The sequence below is a fragment of the Formica exsecta genome, unplaced genomic scaffold (genome assembly GCF_003651465.1).
Source record: "Formica exsecta isolate Colony F162 unplaced genomic scaffold, ASM365146v1 scaffold188, whole genome shotgun sequence".
Lineage (NCBI taxonomy): Eukaryota > Metazoa > Arthropoda > Insecta > Hymenoptera > Formicidae > Formica > Formica exsecta.
Genome location: NW_021849185.1, coordinates 150,688 through 166,352, shown reverse-complemented (window position 1 = coordinate 166,352; position 15,665 = coordinate 150,688). Strand labels below are relative to the sequence as shown.

General features: G+C 39.5%; 1 protein-coding gene across 1 annotated transcript in view; it reads left to right on the top strand.

Moving 5' to 3' along the window:
* The first annotated feature begins 3,996 nt into the window (after positions 1 to 3,996).
* Positions 3,997 to 15,665, top strand: part of LOC115233742 — a 51,511-nt gene continuing 39,842 nt past the window's right edge. Inside the window, exons 1-2 of the transcript XR_003883833.1 lie at positions 3,997 to 4,140; positions 8,992 to 9,378. The gene's annotated coding sequence lies outside the window, so the exon portion shown is untranslated. The remainder of the gene's footprint in view (positions 4,141 to 8,991; positions 9,379 to 15,665) is intronic.

Here is a 15,665-nt window from a genome sequence, read left to right as displayed (position 1 = left end):
GTATTACATTTATCATGTCCCATTATAATCATAACTATGTTCCATTATAATGATAGATATCATGCAGTCGGGTTAGAAAGAGATGCTCGTCCGGGCTCGTTTACCGTCTGGACATGAATATCCCTCTCTAGTATCCAAGTCCGAGCTGTAGATAAGGGCGAAGAAGTGAAGTGAATACAACAAGGGGGTGCCGTAGGCAGGGGTCTTGTGTGTAACATAGCAGCTGCTATTGACACCTCGATACCCTGACTCAAATGGAACCAACCAACTCCTCGCGTTGCACGGCATAGCTCCGCTTACTCTCCGAAGGTCCGAGGCTACACTTACGCGCGTCTGTGTGCGTCCCGTTCCGTTCCGTTCCATTCCGTTTGCGTGTCTGTGCGCGTGCATGCGGTACACCGAGAAACGATCGAACGCACCCTCGAGAGAGAGGATCGACTTTGCTTCTCCCCGGTGTAAAGAAGTGGGACACATAAACTTCCACCCGTTTGCCCTTTTATCTCGTTGTTTATATCAAACCTTGATATATTATCTAGTTTTTCATTTCTTTGCGTGTAATATAATTGTGAACAACAAAACCGAATTTTTAAAACAACCGTGCAATATTGTCCGATTGGTGGAAAATATAATAAAATATTAAAAATATTAATTTAATATATTAATAAATTATTAAAATATTAATAAAAAGATGAAACAAGGTCAATGTATGGAATGTATGAGTCAATAAATGCGATAAACTAGAGAACTCAATAAGTAAATAAAAATTTGTATTAAAAATTATATAGACGAGGAGCTGGTTCGTGATATCTCAAACGCGCGAGATGATTAAATGCAATAATGGTTGATAATTAGATGGAAAGTTTTTATTGAGAGAGATTTTGTGGCGACACCGTAAACACCTGAATGGACGTAAAATATTCTCTATGCGAGAAACAAGTTATGAATATTTTAAAAGCGCATTTAAATTAATTTTCTTTCATGTCAGCAAAGTGTACTACATTCGCATTGACTAATTTAATTTCCGCTCACAGCGTCAAATTGCGCTTCAGTGCATGATTCAAAATTTCGCGTGAATATATACATATATAACAAATTTAATTAAGCAAAATAAAAAAAAAATTATATTGCGCGAAATAAATAATTATATATTTATTTAAATATTTATAACGTAGTGTTACTACGACCTATATTAATTCAGTTTTAACATAGTTTCACAAATGTAACTTTCGCCAATTTTTTTCTCGCGCTATCTTTCGAATCTAACTCCCCTCGATATAAGTCACGTGACATGGGGGTTAAACGTATGCATTTCCGTGATCGAAGGGAGCAGATGCGTCGCGCCCATTAACAAGCAATTACAACGTCGGCGTTACATTAATTATTTGCGATGAAAGGCGCGGTCGCTCCTCGCAAAGAGCAGGATTTCTCTTTATCCGCGATCCGCTCGATTGAACGATTAAGATGGTCTTTGCTTAGAAGAACGCAGTCCGTGGTTGGTTCCGTGACAAAACGGGGCTCCGTATAATTCGGTAATTAAAAGCTCTTGCCGTTTTTCCTCCCTCTCTCTCTCTCTCTCTCTCTCGCAACAGAATGCTTGTAGTAAAGCATTCAGTCCTCATAAATTTGCATAACCTAGGCTGCCTGGGCCAGGTAAGCTTCCCTCTCGAAACCGACGGGACAGAGACAAGATGTCTAATGTCGCGGAAACTTTTTACGATCATTTGGAAATAAAGAACCGAATAATTCGGGCATTAACGCGACGACGGTGTTATATGCGTCGATATGGAAGAAACTCGTTGTGTTTCATTGTCAGGCTTACTTAATAAATAGCATCGCGCACGTGGATCAGCATCGAGTCATGAAATTATTCGCGTCTGTATTAAAAGATTTTTATGAATCGTTTTCGCGACACCACATGTTTTTGGCGCACACGTGTAAACTTTTGGAAAAAAAAAAGTTTAATCAATCTTGGCTGCAAAAGAGAAAAATTGATTTTTATTTAGAAGATTTATTATCATTATCCAGTAAACACGTTTCTCTTGGAATCCTGCAAAAAAAAGTTTTTTTCCCGAAACATTTTTTAAAAAAATCATTAAAATCAAAATATTCATAAAAGTTAACCGTAGATATTACAATAATTATTATGTATAAGTATATCGCTCATATTCGTACAAAAAGAATTAAAAAAATAAACAGAGAACTATTGGACAAGCCTCTGTCATGATTACCGATCAAAGATGAAAGAACGCGGCGGTCATTGCGGCGAGTGTGCTCTCTATCAAAGAGATAGAGCGCAGAATTACACGAACAGGGGGTGGATTTACAACGCCCCGGGATGTAATCGGCTGTGGATCGTGAATGAGAGAGAGATGCCGGGCTCTTCTACTTACAATCGGAGGATACGTACGCGCCGTAGCTCGCACGGTGGCACGCGACCGATCTATAGAAATCCTTTATAGGCCTGGCGTGCGGGTGACATTTCTGGACGGGTGTTCCTGACTGCCGACCGACATACATACGCGCGAAGACAGATAGCAACTATAATACCGTCGGCCTGTACCGTCGCCGCCGTCGTTGCTAGAGCGTCTCCGTCCCTCGGACCCTTTAAGACACTCGAGAGCCACTCCGCTCGACCAATCAATGCCACATGTACGTGTAATCGCGCATGGATGGCACTCTGTCGTACGACATGGAGCACGCACTCCGGATTATATCGCGCAGATCGCGGCGCGATAAAATTCGGATATAAAACTGGAGACGGTAAATTTTTCATTACGTATTTCTCATACGACAAAAATATGGCAAACTATTTCACAACAAGTTTTTCTTTCTATAATTTATTTACGATAGATTTCTATAAAAACTCTATAAATATTTATTATAGCAAAAATAATCATCAAATTATATTTCATTTTAAATATTGAATTGGTATTCATTTACTGTGCGTAAAAAATATATATATTTAAAAAATTTTAATTATATTATATGATTTTATATGTGAAAAATAATAATTTTTGACATATGAAATAACATGTTTTCCTAAGCATATCGCGATACAGAGATAGAAATTTTAAAAGTGATAGCTGAAAAGTGATTACATATCATTTGTAAGTGTATATGTTGCATCATCTTACGAGTTTATCAAATAGAAAAGGGAACTCTCGATGCTGAAAGAAATTTACGAATATAAATAGGGAAATTAATAGAGAATGCGTCCCGACAATAGCCCAATTTGATTTTCAAGCTGCGATCGCGGTTCCGCGTTTTCCTGCTGGCGTTTGTTGTTCGGTCGCTCGTCAGTCGCAGGAGAGCCGCCGTCCGTGTGTATCCACACCCACGTATATATGCACGCACGCACGCACGCATAAAGGGGCAGGTAGAGAGGCATTTTTCCACGGGCACCTGCAGTTTAAATAAATACGCACCGCCCATGCTTTTTCCCTTTCCGCACGTTCGGTCGAATGAAAAACGAAGGAGGAAAGCGATACGTCAACGACGGCGGCCAATCGCGGTAACACAGGTGAATTGGACATCAGATATACTTATTCAGCACGCGAATACCTTCTTCAGTTTTCTCCTCCGCATTGTTAAAACAATATAACGCCCAAGATATTCGCGTATTATGATCCGTTCGTGATTCAACAGAATAACGACAGTAAACGTAGAACGATATCTGACAGCTTGGAAGTTGGCGTTTGACATGTGACATACACACATTTTATATTTATATATTTATTTTAATAATATTTTAATATATGTTAATATATTTTTAATTTTACTTTATTATTTAATATTTTTAATAGATTTTATTACATTATTATTTAATAATCTTCCCATTATCTTCTTATGTTTTTATCAAGCAACAATTTTTTTTTCTTTGTTTAAGAAAGTAAATCATAAATTTTACTAATAGAGTCAAGGAGGGGATACAAATTATTAGGCATCAACATACCTGCGATCTTGTGAGCCGTCATTGTAAACAAATACTATTTATGTCTCTGTCGCTCGAGGTCGCCGACCATTAGAGTGGGGGCTAAACTTGACATCACACATAAAAGAATGCGGAGAGATTTGCTCAGTTAGTTATCAACCTTTTTTAACAGAAGTTCGAAACTTGTTCAGTTGCGGAGAGTAACATAGGTATTGCAATAAATATTTTATAACATGTTTTGAGTACTTTACAATACGTTAGCATCTGACGGGTCGTATCGGGCTTGATATAATTATATATGTAAATTTTTTTAAAAAGATTTCTCTTTTATAAATTTTAAACTTTAGTTTTTACAGAAAATTTCTAGCTTGTAAAATTTGTAAATTTTTTTAAACAGTTTTTCTAAGTAATTTTAATATTATTATTTAAAAAGAATAAATAAATTTTGTAAAAGAGAAATTCTCTCCGACGAAATAATTAAAAAATGTTGAGAGTAAAATCATCCATATTTTGTATAAAGTCCTTCTTTATATAATCAAACCCAATAGTCGAGACTTCTCCATCGATTAACCGACTTTGAAGATTAGCTATATTCGCGAGAGATATTTCCTAGGATTTATCGAGAAAACGAAATCTCGGAGGCAATACACCTCGACGGCGTTCAGCCTCCGATATTATTCCCTAATTACGCCCTGGCGTCTGGTTACGATCCGATCGTTTCTCTTTGTGCGGCGGTGCCCCTTCGCATGTGTTCTCCCCCGCGTGTTATACGTTTCCGATATAGCGGGCAAACGCCAGCACGTCTAAGATGTATCAGCGTTGTATCGGCACGGCATTACGTGCATGCTTAGACGTGCGCAACAATACAGTCATATAGGTTCGGATATAAGCTTCGAGGCTCTTTCATCTTATCGCGGTATCAACGTCAAACGCACCAGACGCTCAACTCGACTCGGCTCGCTAGCTCGCCTAGCTCTTTCCCTCTGACTGGTTTCCGCCCATTCTCATTCTCCGGGGTATATACCCTATCCGGGCTACCCATGCGCGCATAGCGGAAGCCGGTTTATACCTAAACCTATACCTACCGGGAAAGGTAGATAGGTCTCTCTGACTTGCCTTGTAACGTATTGCCTTTCACGAGACGACGCTGCCTGCTATCGCACGCGCGTGTTTGTGCGCCGCGTTTAAGCTACGATTCCGATCGTAAGGCCATGCCACGTACGCGATTTTTTATATGAACGCAGTGCCGGCACGAATGTCATTAATTTCTCCCACAGCGACGAAACATTTTATATCTAATTCCCTTCTAATGTTATGTCAATCCTCTAGTGCAATTTTTAGGAAAGGTGTTAAAAGATATGTTTTAATAGAGGCTCTTCTGGTAAAATTCGGTATGATAAAATTTTATTTTTTTTTATTTTACATTGTAATTTTTTGAAATTTCTTTATTGCTGAACGATTACAAGCTTTTATTAATATTGTATATTATTTTATATATATATTTATATAAAGAGAATGTGCCAATATATATTGGAAGGTTTGAATTTCACGTTTGCAAAATTTAGCTGTCTCTCTCTTTCTCTCTCTCTCTCTGTATTGAAAATTATCGGCTATAAGATTTCTTTGAACAGGTAGGTATCAAAGAGTACGCGTCCCCCTCTCGTAATCGCGCGCGCGTGTCTCTTTACGCATTCCCAAGAAGAAATGGAGCGCCGCGTGTTACGGGATCGAGGCGTCTCCCGCTGGGCACACACGTTGAAAACAGAACCGGCGCGCCGGTACAAGAGAAGTGGAAAGGCCACGTGCGGGCCAGGCGCCGCTCGAGGCTTACGAACTGTCGAAGCGCGTAATTCCCCGCGCGCGCGGATCCTCCGCCGCCGAGAGTTGCGCGCCACTCGAATTAATAATATTACGGGCATTTGCTTATTCGATGTGTTTACCTACGAATATCAAACGCATCGCGTAGGTGTCACGAACGTGCATGCGGTAGGGCGAAATACTGCAGGGTGAATCATTATATATATATATATGTATGTATGTATGTGCATATGTATAGTATCGTGCTGGATTCTGTATCATGCGTTGTGTGTGAATCTGTTTCTCGATCGCAAGTCTTTAATAAGTTTAATAAAAAAGGACAACCGCAGTTTTTCTCTCTCATACAAAAATTTCTCAAGCATGCTTTTATAGATGTATATAATCCATAAGAATCTGGGTAATTGGCGTGTATGGCCAAACAACATTTTTATTCCTGAAATAAGATCTTTTTCAATAAAATCGGACTTGAGTAAGGGGAGGAGAACGTTTCGAACATTTGTATATCGTCGATAATATCGCCGGCGTGCTTATTTCCACAAAGCTCATAATCTGCGAGCGATGTAAAATCTCTCTCTCCCTCCCCCGCAATATATTTATATATCGCGTATATATACTTTTGGACGCGCACGCGAAAACGTGTACACACATTCGCGGCCGGGTACGGGCGTCTACATCCATATACCGACGTATTGGGGACTGAGATTTGGCGGACCCCCTCGACTCGACTCGACTTGCGATTATTCAATTCATCGGCCTGTCAAAAGCACCAGTGCACGCTGTGTTCCCTGATCGTTCTCTTTCGCTTCCTCTCTTTCTCTGTCTTTCTCGCATTCGCGCTCGCTCTCTTTCGCGAGTCTCTCTCTCTCTCTCTCTTCCTCCCTTACATCGAGTCACTACGCCCTTTCTCTCTTTTTCTCCCTTTCGCGGGATATTCCCCCCTTCGGTATAACTCTTCTCTGTCTCTCATCCTCTCGAACCGTCTCTCTTTCCCGATTTTCCGTCTTCGTCCAGCGCGCGGCCCACCCTTCGTCCGCGGCCGCCGCTCCCTTCGGGGTGGAGAACGATTAGGAGCAATACGTTGCGATAACTGCCCCTAATATCTCGGCATCGCTGCCATACGCAATACAGATTAGGGAAGCGTACCGTGAAAGTACGGCGGATATTTGATTCTACGATTCTCTCTCTGCTCATTCGCTCTCTCGGCGAATGTATAAGCTCCTTTCGAAATCCTGATCCACGTGGCGCTCGCGTGTACATAAATCCGTCCTGAAATTTACTTGTCATAATCTTGGCAAGCTAGCAGCAGTATTCAAATTTTGTGCGGACTGTTTTTGCAAGATCAATTCAAAAAAAGAAAATAAAATAGAACAAAGTAAATTTTTCACGAATTCCGAAAACCCCTATAGCTGAATGCGTTTTTCTACCATTCTGCGTAAATTTTTACAAATTTTATTTTTAGTAATTTTACACGGATGCCTTTCTAAAAGAAAGAGAATTATATTCAGATTTGTTAATAAATTCGTCCAATTATGATACAATGCAGTTTGCTTTGTATATAAAAAAGTTGACTATATGTCTGTTTTCTCTTATAATAATTTAATAATAAATATCACACAAGTTAATTACACATATTTTTATATTAATACTACAAGATATAATATGGTTTTTAAGGGGAAAAGTGTATGTGTAGCGCAAAGTCTAGTAAAATGGATAATGAATTTTTTTCTGCACGAGATATTTACCTTTCCTGAAATCTATGGCTACATTACCTGTATTATCGCGCAAATATCCGCATTGATGCGGAAAATTCTGTCGGTTCTTCTGATCCCGTAATTTATTCGAGCGCCATCCCCGACTGCGTTATAAGCCCTGGCTTATATCGACGTGTCAACGCTTCACCTCGACACTTGGACCGTTTTTGTCGCTCCGAGGGAAATGTCATTTAAAGTCGTGGCTCGTTTTAACGCGAGAGAGAGAGAGAGAGAGAGAGAGAGAGAGAAAGAGGGAAAAGAGGAAAAAGGTCGGAGCGAATTCGACGATTCGACCACCGCCGTGAAAACACTGCCGCACCCCTCATGGCGTATTAGCTGTCATCGCCTTCATCGGCCGCTTTCATCGCCCGCCATGAAACAAATGATCAAAGCGTCAACGCGGATGCTGTGAATGAACCGCAGGATCCATCCCCGATCGTGTCCTGCCGCCTGACCGCCCGATAAAGCCGTTGAACGCGTCAGTCAGTTTTCGAAGAGTGACTGTAAACCACTGGACCGTATTCACTGTAAAAACTTAAGATTAAGAGAGAGAAAAAAGAATTTATCTTAAATTTTCGTTATAAATATGACTATATAATTTAAATTTTTTAATCTTTTAAACTGGTAAAAATTCGCGAATGTTTTTTCGCTTTAGCGTGGAAGTTACTTTGTCAAAGTACGGAAAAAATTAATGTTCTAAAAGAGCATACAAGATTGCATTTTAATGATAGCGTACAGTAATGGGAATGATAAATGAAATTTTATTTCATTTAATATATAAGCCAGACATGAGGGGTTAATCACTGACGGAACAAACTCGCCATTATTGTTGCGGATTTTTTCTGTAAACCGGATCGGATTGCATTCTCTACAAAAATACGTTTTTTCAGTATTGCTTTTTCCGTTTCATCGCTACAAATAAATTCGCCGGGATCCGCGGAATGGATTCTGCGGATGCATGTACCGTAACGTTCTCTGCGAGTATGTAAAGCGATACTGAAATAGCTGTAGAAATTGTGCCCCGCGGCTGCCATATATGTGTACGTATTTACACGTATGCATATGCAAGCGGATGTATGAGCTTTTGCGGGAATGTTAAGGCGAATTTACGCGATTCACTCTCCTGATCATTATCCTCGATTATTGAAGCGAGCGCATAAACCATAATTTTTAATTTATCGCGAGTTTCAGTGCAATCCTATAGATATTTGCTTCTTAGATAACCCCCCCCCCCCCAAAAAAAAAAAAAAGATTCACATTTGAAAGCCGCGATATCGAACGCTAACGAAAATCGCGAGACGTATTTTAATTTTTCTACATTCGCATGTCTATCTGAAACGAAACTTTTTTTTGACATTCGAGAGTTGATTATATTTTGTTATGTAGGTAATTCTCTATTTGAAAACATACATTGTTTACGGCATTTTTTTGTATCGAGCGATCTCTAATCGCGACGATGATTCAAAACAAATTGTGTAATTTTGCTTTTAGGACCTAGTGGGGGCTAAAGAAACAAGCGGAACATGGCGGAAGAGGTGATAGAAGAGGGAGAGGGTAGGAATATTTCGGCGTAGCAGAGGCGGAGACAAATTTTAGTTGGGCAGCGCGCGCGGGTGACGTGATATTAATTAACACGAACCCTTCGACTCTCTCTCGTCTGTCCCTCTCTCTCTTCCCTCTCTCTTTCTCCCTCCTCTGCGTTCGCACGTTTACCCTTGGAGGCGTGGAGCCGAGGGTTCAAGTGTCACACGAGGCTCACACAGACGTGCGCGCACACCTTGCGAGCAGCACCGACGAGCGGAAACTGGAAAGGCACCTCTGGCGGGCAAAACGATCCGCGACGCGGGAACCTTGTTACAACCTTTACGCCACAATAAGGTAGGAATATCATGCTACAAACGTTTGTACGAAGTTAAACGAGACGACGACATCTCGGTTGCGCGATGTACCGCCATATGCGTCTGCGAGAGCCGTAATTAAGTGAATCTGAAAGATATATTTATCTCAGATATATCGTCGCGAACAAAATCTAACTTGATTTTAAAAGAATTAGTATATATATATCAAATATCTTTCGAAACAATTTTTATTATCTGCATACATTGTGGCTTAATCGTAAAAGGTTAATGTCAGATTTTAGAAATAATTTTTTTAGCTTATAATAATTTATATTATTTAAATAAAAATATATATATTAAATACAACTTCTACATAATATACGTTTATATATATACGTATATATATATATATAATATACGTTTCCGTTTAAAATTGACTATTTTTTTGCCAGACCACGAACATAGTTTTGCCGAAAGAAAAAAAATAAATATTTTTCGTTATTTTCGTTTGCTAACCGACTCGCGGATTTCGAGATGCTCGCTTGTACTACCGAGAGTGCGGAATGCATGCGCGACGCAACGTCGATTTACAGCGTGAATTACGCCGGTGGACGTGCGCGTGGAAGCTTTTTTAAAAGCACGAAAAGCGAACGCGAAAACAGCGGCGAGAACGTGTCTAGGACGACGGGCGACAAACGCCGTTTCGAAGGCCAGGCACGAGCGCTCTGTAAATTGTTTTCTTACCCTTTTTCCGTCAATCCGCGAGCGGCGCGCCCAGTAAAAAGGAAGCTTTCTCACCGCTTTGCTCTCTCTCTCTCTCTCTCTCTCCCTTTTTTTCAACTATTACATTTTTCCGTGAACGATGTACGTGACCGAATACAGCGCGTTTCTCTCGCATGGATATCTAATATATGTATCGAACGTGAGAATAAACACGAATGGCTTTCGTGTTCCGTGAACGCTGTTATATTACTAGTCTTCGAAATATAATAGAATATTTGAATTTTTTTAATCGCAAAGAGAGAGAGAGAGTCAGCCATCTCTAAAACTATATAAAATTTTACTTGGCTTATTTCTCACTTTGGGAAAATTTTGCGAAATAATTTTAAAAATTACTTTTAATTGGATCTTTTTTTATTGCAAAATATTGAAATAATCTCTAAGAAAATACATATTTGAAAATCTTTTGGTATTATTTTGCTCTCAAGAATTATCTTTAAATATCTAAGGTAATAGTGTTTTCTTCATATCGTTAAGATATTTTTTTGTTGAAAATTGAGGAATCAATTCAACTTATATAATTTAATTCAAGATTAATTTAACATTTATTTTTTAGAAAATAATATAATATTAAATATTTTAAATTTAATTATTAATTTATTTTTTCTATAATATATTATAAATATTTAAAAAATACGGTAAAATCGACAATCGGCAAAAAAATTAGAAAAATATTTGCATTTTAGATACAAAAGTAATGTTTAAACATACGTGAATCATAAAGCTGTAACATACTTTTATAGCGAAACTCGAAATGGAGAACGAGCTCTATGCTACATAAAATATAAGACGAAAAGAGACGCAGGTTCCAAACGAGAATGTATATACGAGCGTGTATATGATATACATCGATATCGCGTCGAAGTTCTCATTTCATCCGAGATATCGGATTTTTCCGGGCCAAGCCTTTTCTCCCTCTCTCGCTTGCGCCCGTTTCTTTATTATCCCTCTACGTCGTCTACTCTCCTTTTCCGCTACCGTCACCCCCGTGCGCGACCCTTTACACCAAACAAAGCAATCTCGAACCCGTAGCGAGGACGACGGCCCCTACGTGCGACTGTTAGGTGACAATTTATATACCCAGAGCACCTATATAATAACTTACTCACTCGATACGTCTTTCTCGCACGCGAGACGACGTTTTTCACGGCTTTGTACCTCTCTGCGGCTTGTTACCGCGAGAGAATCGCATTGTTGTATGACTTTTGGAAACAGTACGCGAGTTCACTCTCCAATATGGCACTGAAAATTCGAGTCTTCGTTATAACTTCTTTTAGAGACAAGTTTTCTTCGCGCTTTAAAAATCAAATATAATTTATTGCAAGCAAGTTCTATCATTTTGTTATTATTAAACTTATTGAAATGGAATTAGATATTAATAAAATATTTTTTCCGAATGTGACAGAAAAATCTAAATCTATGCTTCCTTCGAAATAATTATATTGCAATATCCCAGAGAATAGATACAGATTGGAAAATGTATTTTAACTTTAGATTGCCATTAATATTGACTTCTGAAAAATTTATTGATACATTTATAGACCGGAAGAGTTTTCAATTGACTGTCCTTTCAGCAGATAACGATCTTATAATTAATCGCATTGTTCAGCAATTTATCATGCGACGAAGACGGTAAGCTCTTTATTAAGCGCATTAAATACAAAGGCTGTTTTGGAGCAATGCGATCGAAATGATCGCGGCGCGACACGTAAGAGTGTCGACGCGATATATGTATTTAATGCGCGCGTTATTGGGGCGAAGCAACTAATAAAGTCGATTTCACGCACGATTCGTTGCGTTCGACGCGCACGCGAATAATATAACTCGAGCACTTGCATTCGGCCCGCGGCTCGCCATGCCGGCAACGACAATGCTCTGCATATATATGGGGTGTATCAAAACTATCGCACTTCATCCACCAATATCCAAAAATCAGATTACGTAGAATTCTGATCGCGCCAATATCGAAAAGTCTTTAGTCATTGAGTTGGAAAATTCGGCAAAATAAAAAAAAAATGTTACTCGAGAATCTAAATAAAATTTGTTCAGAAATGTTTGAAAAAGAAACAAATGATTGTTTATAAAAATTAACGTAGCAATAGTACAAAGTACAAGAATGTAGAAAAATAACTAACAAATGTTTGATTCTTCAACTAATTTGAATTGAATTTTCTTTCAATGAGTATTTGATTTAAATTTTAATTATCAAAATATTATTAAGAAAGATGCTGATTTCCTATAAAATAAAAATGTTTAAAATTTTTTGCAATTATATAAAAAAAAAAGAATTTATTAATTCGACGGAGTCTGAAGAGAAGTGCAACAGTTCTGGGACACCGTGTATGCCAATGTGTACATGTATTGTTACGGGATAAGAGACATCGCATAAGTTCGTGGCGTCATGTGCTCATAACTGCCCCCTATCAGAATAATATTATTATCCCGGCCGCCCCACACGATTATCCTGTTATCCGACGCGTAGTGCTTACTTTTCGTGACTTTGTTTCGTGCACGTCAGCGAAAGCTGCTGAATGCCGTAAACGGAGTGATAAATGGAAATCCAGATTATTGTCTCTGCGCGAAACGGATTTCGCTTTTATGTCATTTCTGTCGGATCGAGACAAGAATATCATTTTCGCGAAATAATCCGAAAATTCTTCAATCTCAGTAAATGAAATCTTTAGCAAATGAGTGTCATATGCACTATAATAATTACGTTTTAATATTATTCTCCAATACTTTGCTGGAAAAAATTTCTACACAATTATAGATTATAATCGAAGAATAGTAATTTTTTAAACTAAAAGAGTTATACAAGTTTGTTTATTTATCTTTAAAAAAAATTCTTTTGGATGGACGTTTTTCAAATCAAATATATATATTTTATTTTTAGAAAGCTTTATTCTTTATATAGTTATAACGTTAAATGTGCTTTTTTTATTATACATAGATTGCAACAATGTAATATATCAGTATAACTCTGATGTACTATGATGATAGAGTATCAGAGAGAATAATCAGTATTAGTTAATTAGCTCTCGAGGAAAGATCAGTCCCAATTAATGTTTCCGTTGTTCGTACAACTTACCGCTTAAATATCAATTTTAAACAGACGGTATCCTTATTAGCATTAGCTCGGCAAGTACGACAAAGAAGTTTAGGTATGGCGCTAGGAAAGTTCAAGGATGCAAATAAGGGTAATATCGCGACGAAAGTACGGATGAGGGAGGACGAGAGGATCGTAGTTTCCTGTCTCGTTTACACTTATCGTTGAGATTATTTCGTTCGCGTGGGCTTGTAAGGAATTATGCATGGAAACGTGCTTATTATTACGGGACATATTAGAATTATTCGCGAAAAATATAAATGCAGCAATAATGTAATGCATTAATCATAAAGATGTAATTATAACTTATATTATAATTTTTAATTTTATATTTGACTTTATAATAAAACAAAATGGGTTTTGTTTGCAGAATTATTAAAGACGGTATTCTGCTTGAAAAAACGCGGACTCCCTTTATCATTCAAGTCACTTCATCCAAAGAGAGACCATAATTATTTTACCCCGCGCGAAATAAATCATTTCTCGCTTCTCCTCTCCCTTTGCGAGGTAACAGGAGTACCGCCATTCAAACCGCTCCCAATTTATATTAGGTAATTGAGCCGAGTTACATTGATCGTTCTTTATATCGTTTTAATATAGTGCACGAGCACAGAGAAGTCATTTCTTTAAGCCTTTTACAGATTTATACAATAAAATAAATTTATTGCATGATAGAAATTAGTTTTGTTAATAATTATCATTAAATTTCCGCGAGATATTGGTTTAGCATTAGCTTTCCTAGAAAAGTTTTGGAAAATTAAATATATTTAATTGAGATAGTTAAATAGACAAAGATATAAGATTTATAGAGGATGAAGCATCGAACCGTGATTATTCATCGCAGAGACTTAAAAGGAAAACGCCATCGCTGCGGCCGCTCATAGGTCCATCACGTTGGACGAATGAATAATTATCCTGCGCCCCGCGTACGAAACGAATCGTTTCTCGACGTTACTCCCTTTTTTTCGCCGAAGGAGAGAAATACCTATACCGGACCGCCCCCAATTTATATAAGCTAACCGAATCGCGGCGGCCCCGGGGGCCGCCATCCCCTCGCCTTCGTCGTCGGTGCTCGTATAATAATTCCGCGATTCCCTCCCGATGTTCATTTCATTATTTTTTTCCCTTCTTCGTCGCGGCCGCCTTCGTCTCTCCTTCCTCTCCCTCGGCCGCCACTTCCACGACCGTTTCTCCGCAATCCACCACCACCGCCGCCGACGCCGCTGAGAGGGTGATAAGTCGTGACGTCGACGAGGTAGAGGTGATTCCGAAGCGTAGGCGTGGTCGCGGCATTCCACCCCCGCCGGATGATCCCCGACGGGGGTGGGAAGGCTCGGATTCCGTGGGGCTGGGGGTAGGATGGCGCGTGGTGCACGCTTCGCGTTGGCTGCCTCCAACCCTCCACCACCACGTGGCCGGCGGCAGTGCAGTGGTGGACATACACCGTTATATACAGAGGGTGGAAAATCGTGTAAGAAAAACCCTCGGCTCTCTCTCTCTCTCTCTCTCTCTCTCTCTCTCTCTCTCTCTCTCTCTCTCTCTCTCTCTGTGTGCGTGTCTCAACCTCATCGGCCCCCTCTTTCTCTCTTTCACGCTCTTTCGTTCTTTCCTCTTTTCAACCCCCGCTGGTAATAGACGGCGGCTCTACTTAAGTGCGGGGCACGTCGTTGTGTCTCGTCCTCCTTGTTCTCTCGTTCTCCTTGTTTCTCCTCTCTCTCTCTTTCTTCCTTTCTCTTGTACCTACCTCTTCTCCTCCTATCTCCTCTCGGTCTTTATCCTCGCGCGTTTAAAAGGGATGTATGTATGTATGGCCGCGTGTACGCCGGCTTTTATGTGGAATTCTTGGGGCGAGCATCAAGAGAGGAGACTTATCACGCCGCTGTCAGGAACGCGCGCCGTCCGTGTACGGACGCCTGTGTTTACGCGTGTACGCGCACACGCACGCACGGATCGCGCACCAGCGTCGCGCACATTAATTTAATTAACCCTACGGACACTTCCGGCCCAACGTGCTCTGCCGCGCCTTCCACGATAATGCGCACGCGGGTACGTCCCGGCGTTTCGTCGTCACTTTCGTTGACTCGGGCTACATCGGGGGTGGCGAAATTATGCGCGCGGGATGACGGCGTAATGTAGTGTCTCGTCGTATGACATTGTGTACCGTGCGACACTATACGAGCTTTCCCTGTGCTTTTGAACGCCAAAAGCAACTGTAATTTTGCTGCAACTCTTTTTAAATTTATAGCGAATAAAATAATTATTTCTAGATTGCAAGCGAGATCGAATCTTAAAGGTTTCGTCAATTATACACCACTGACAACAAGTTTAAGATTTCGTAAATGTTTTTAGAAACTACAAGTTGAAATCATACAGAGAGAGGAGAAAAAGACAACTGTAACTGAGTTTGATTTTTATTGTTAATATTAAATATTAAATATTTT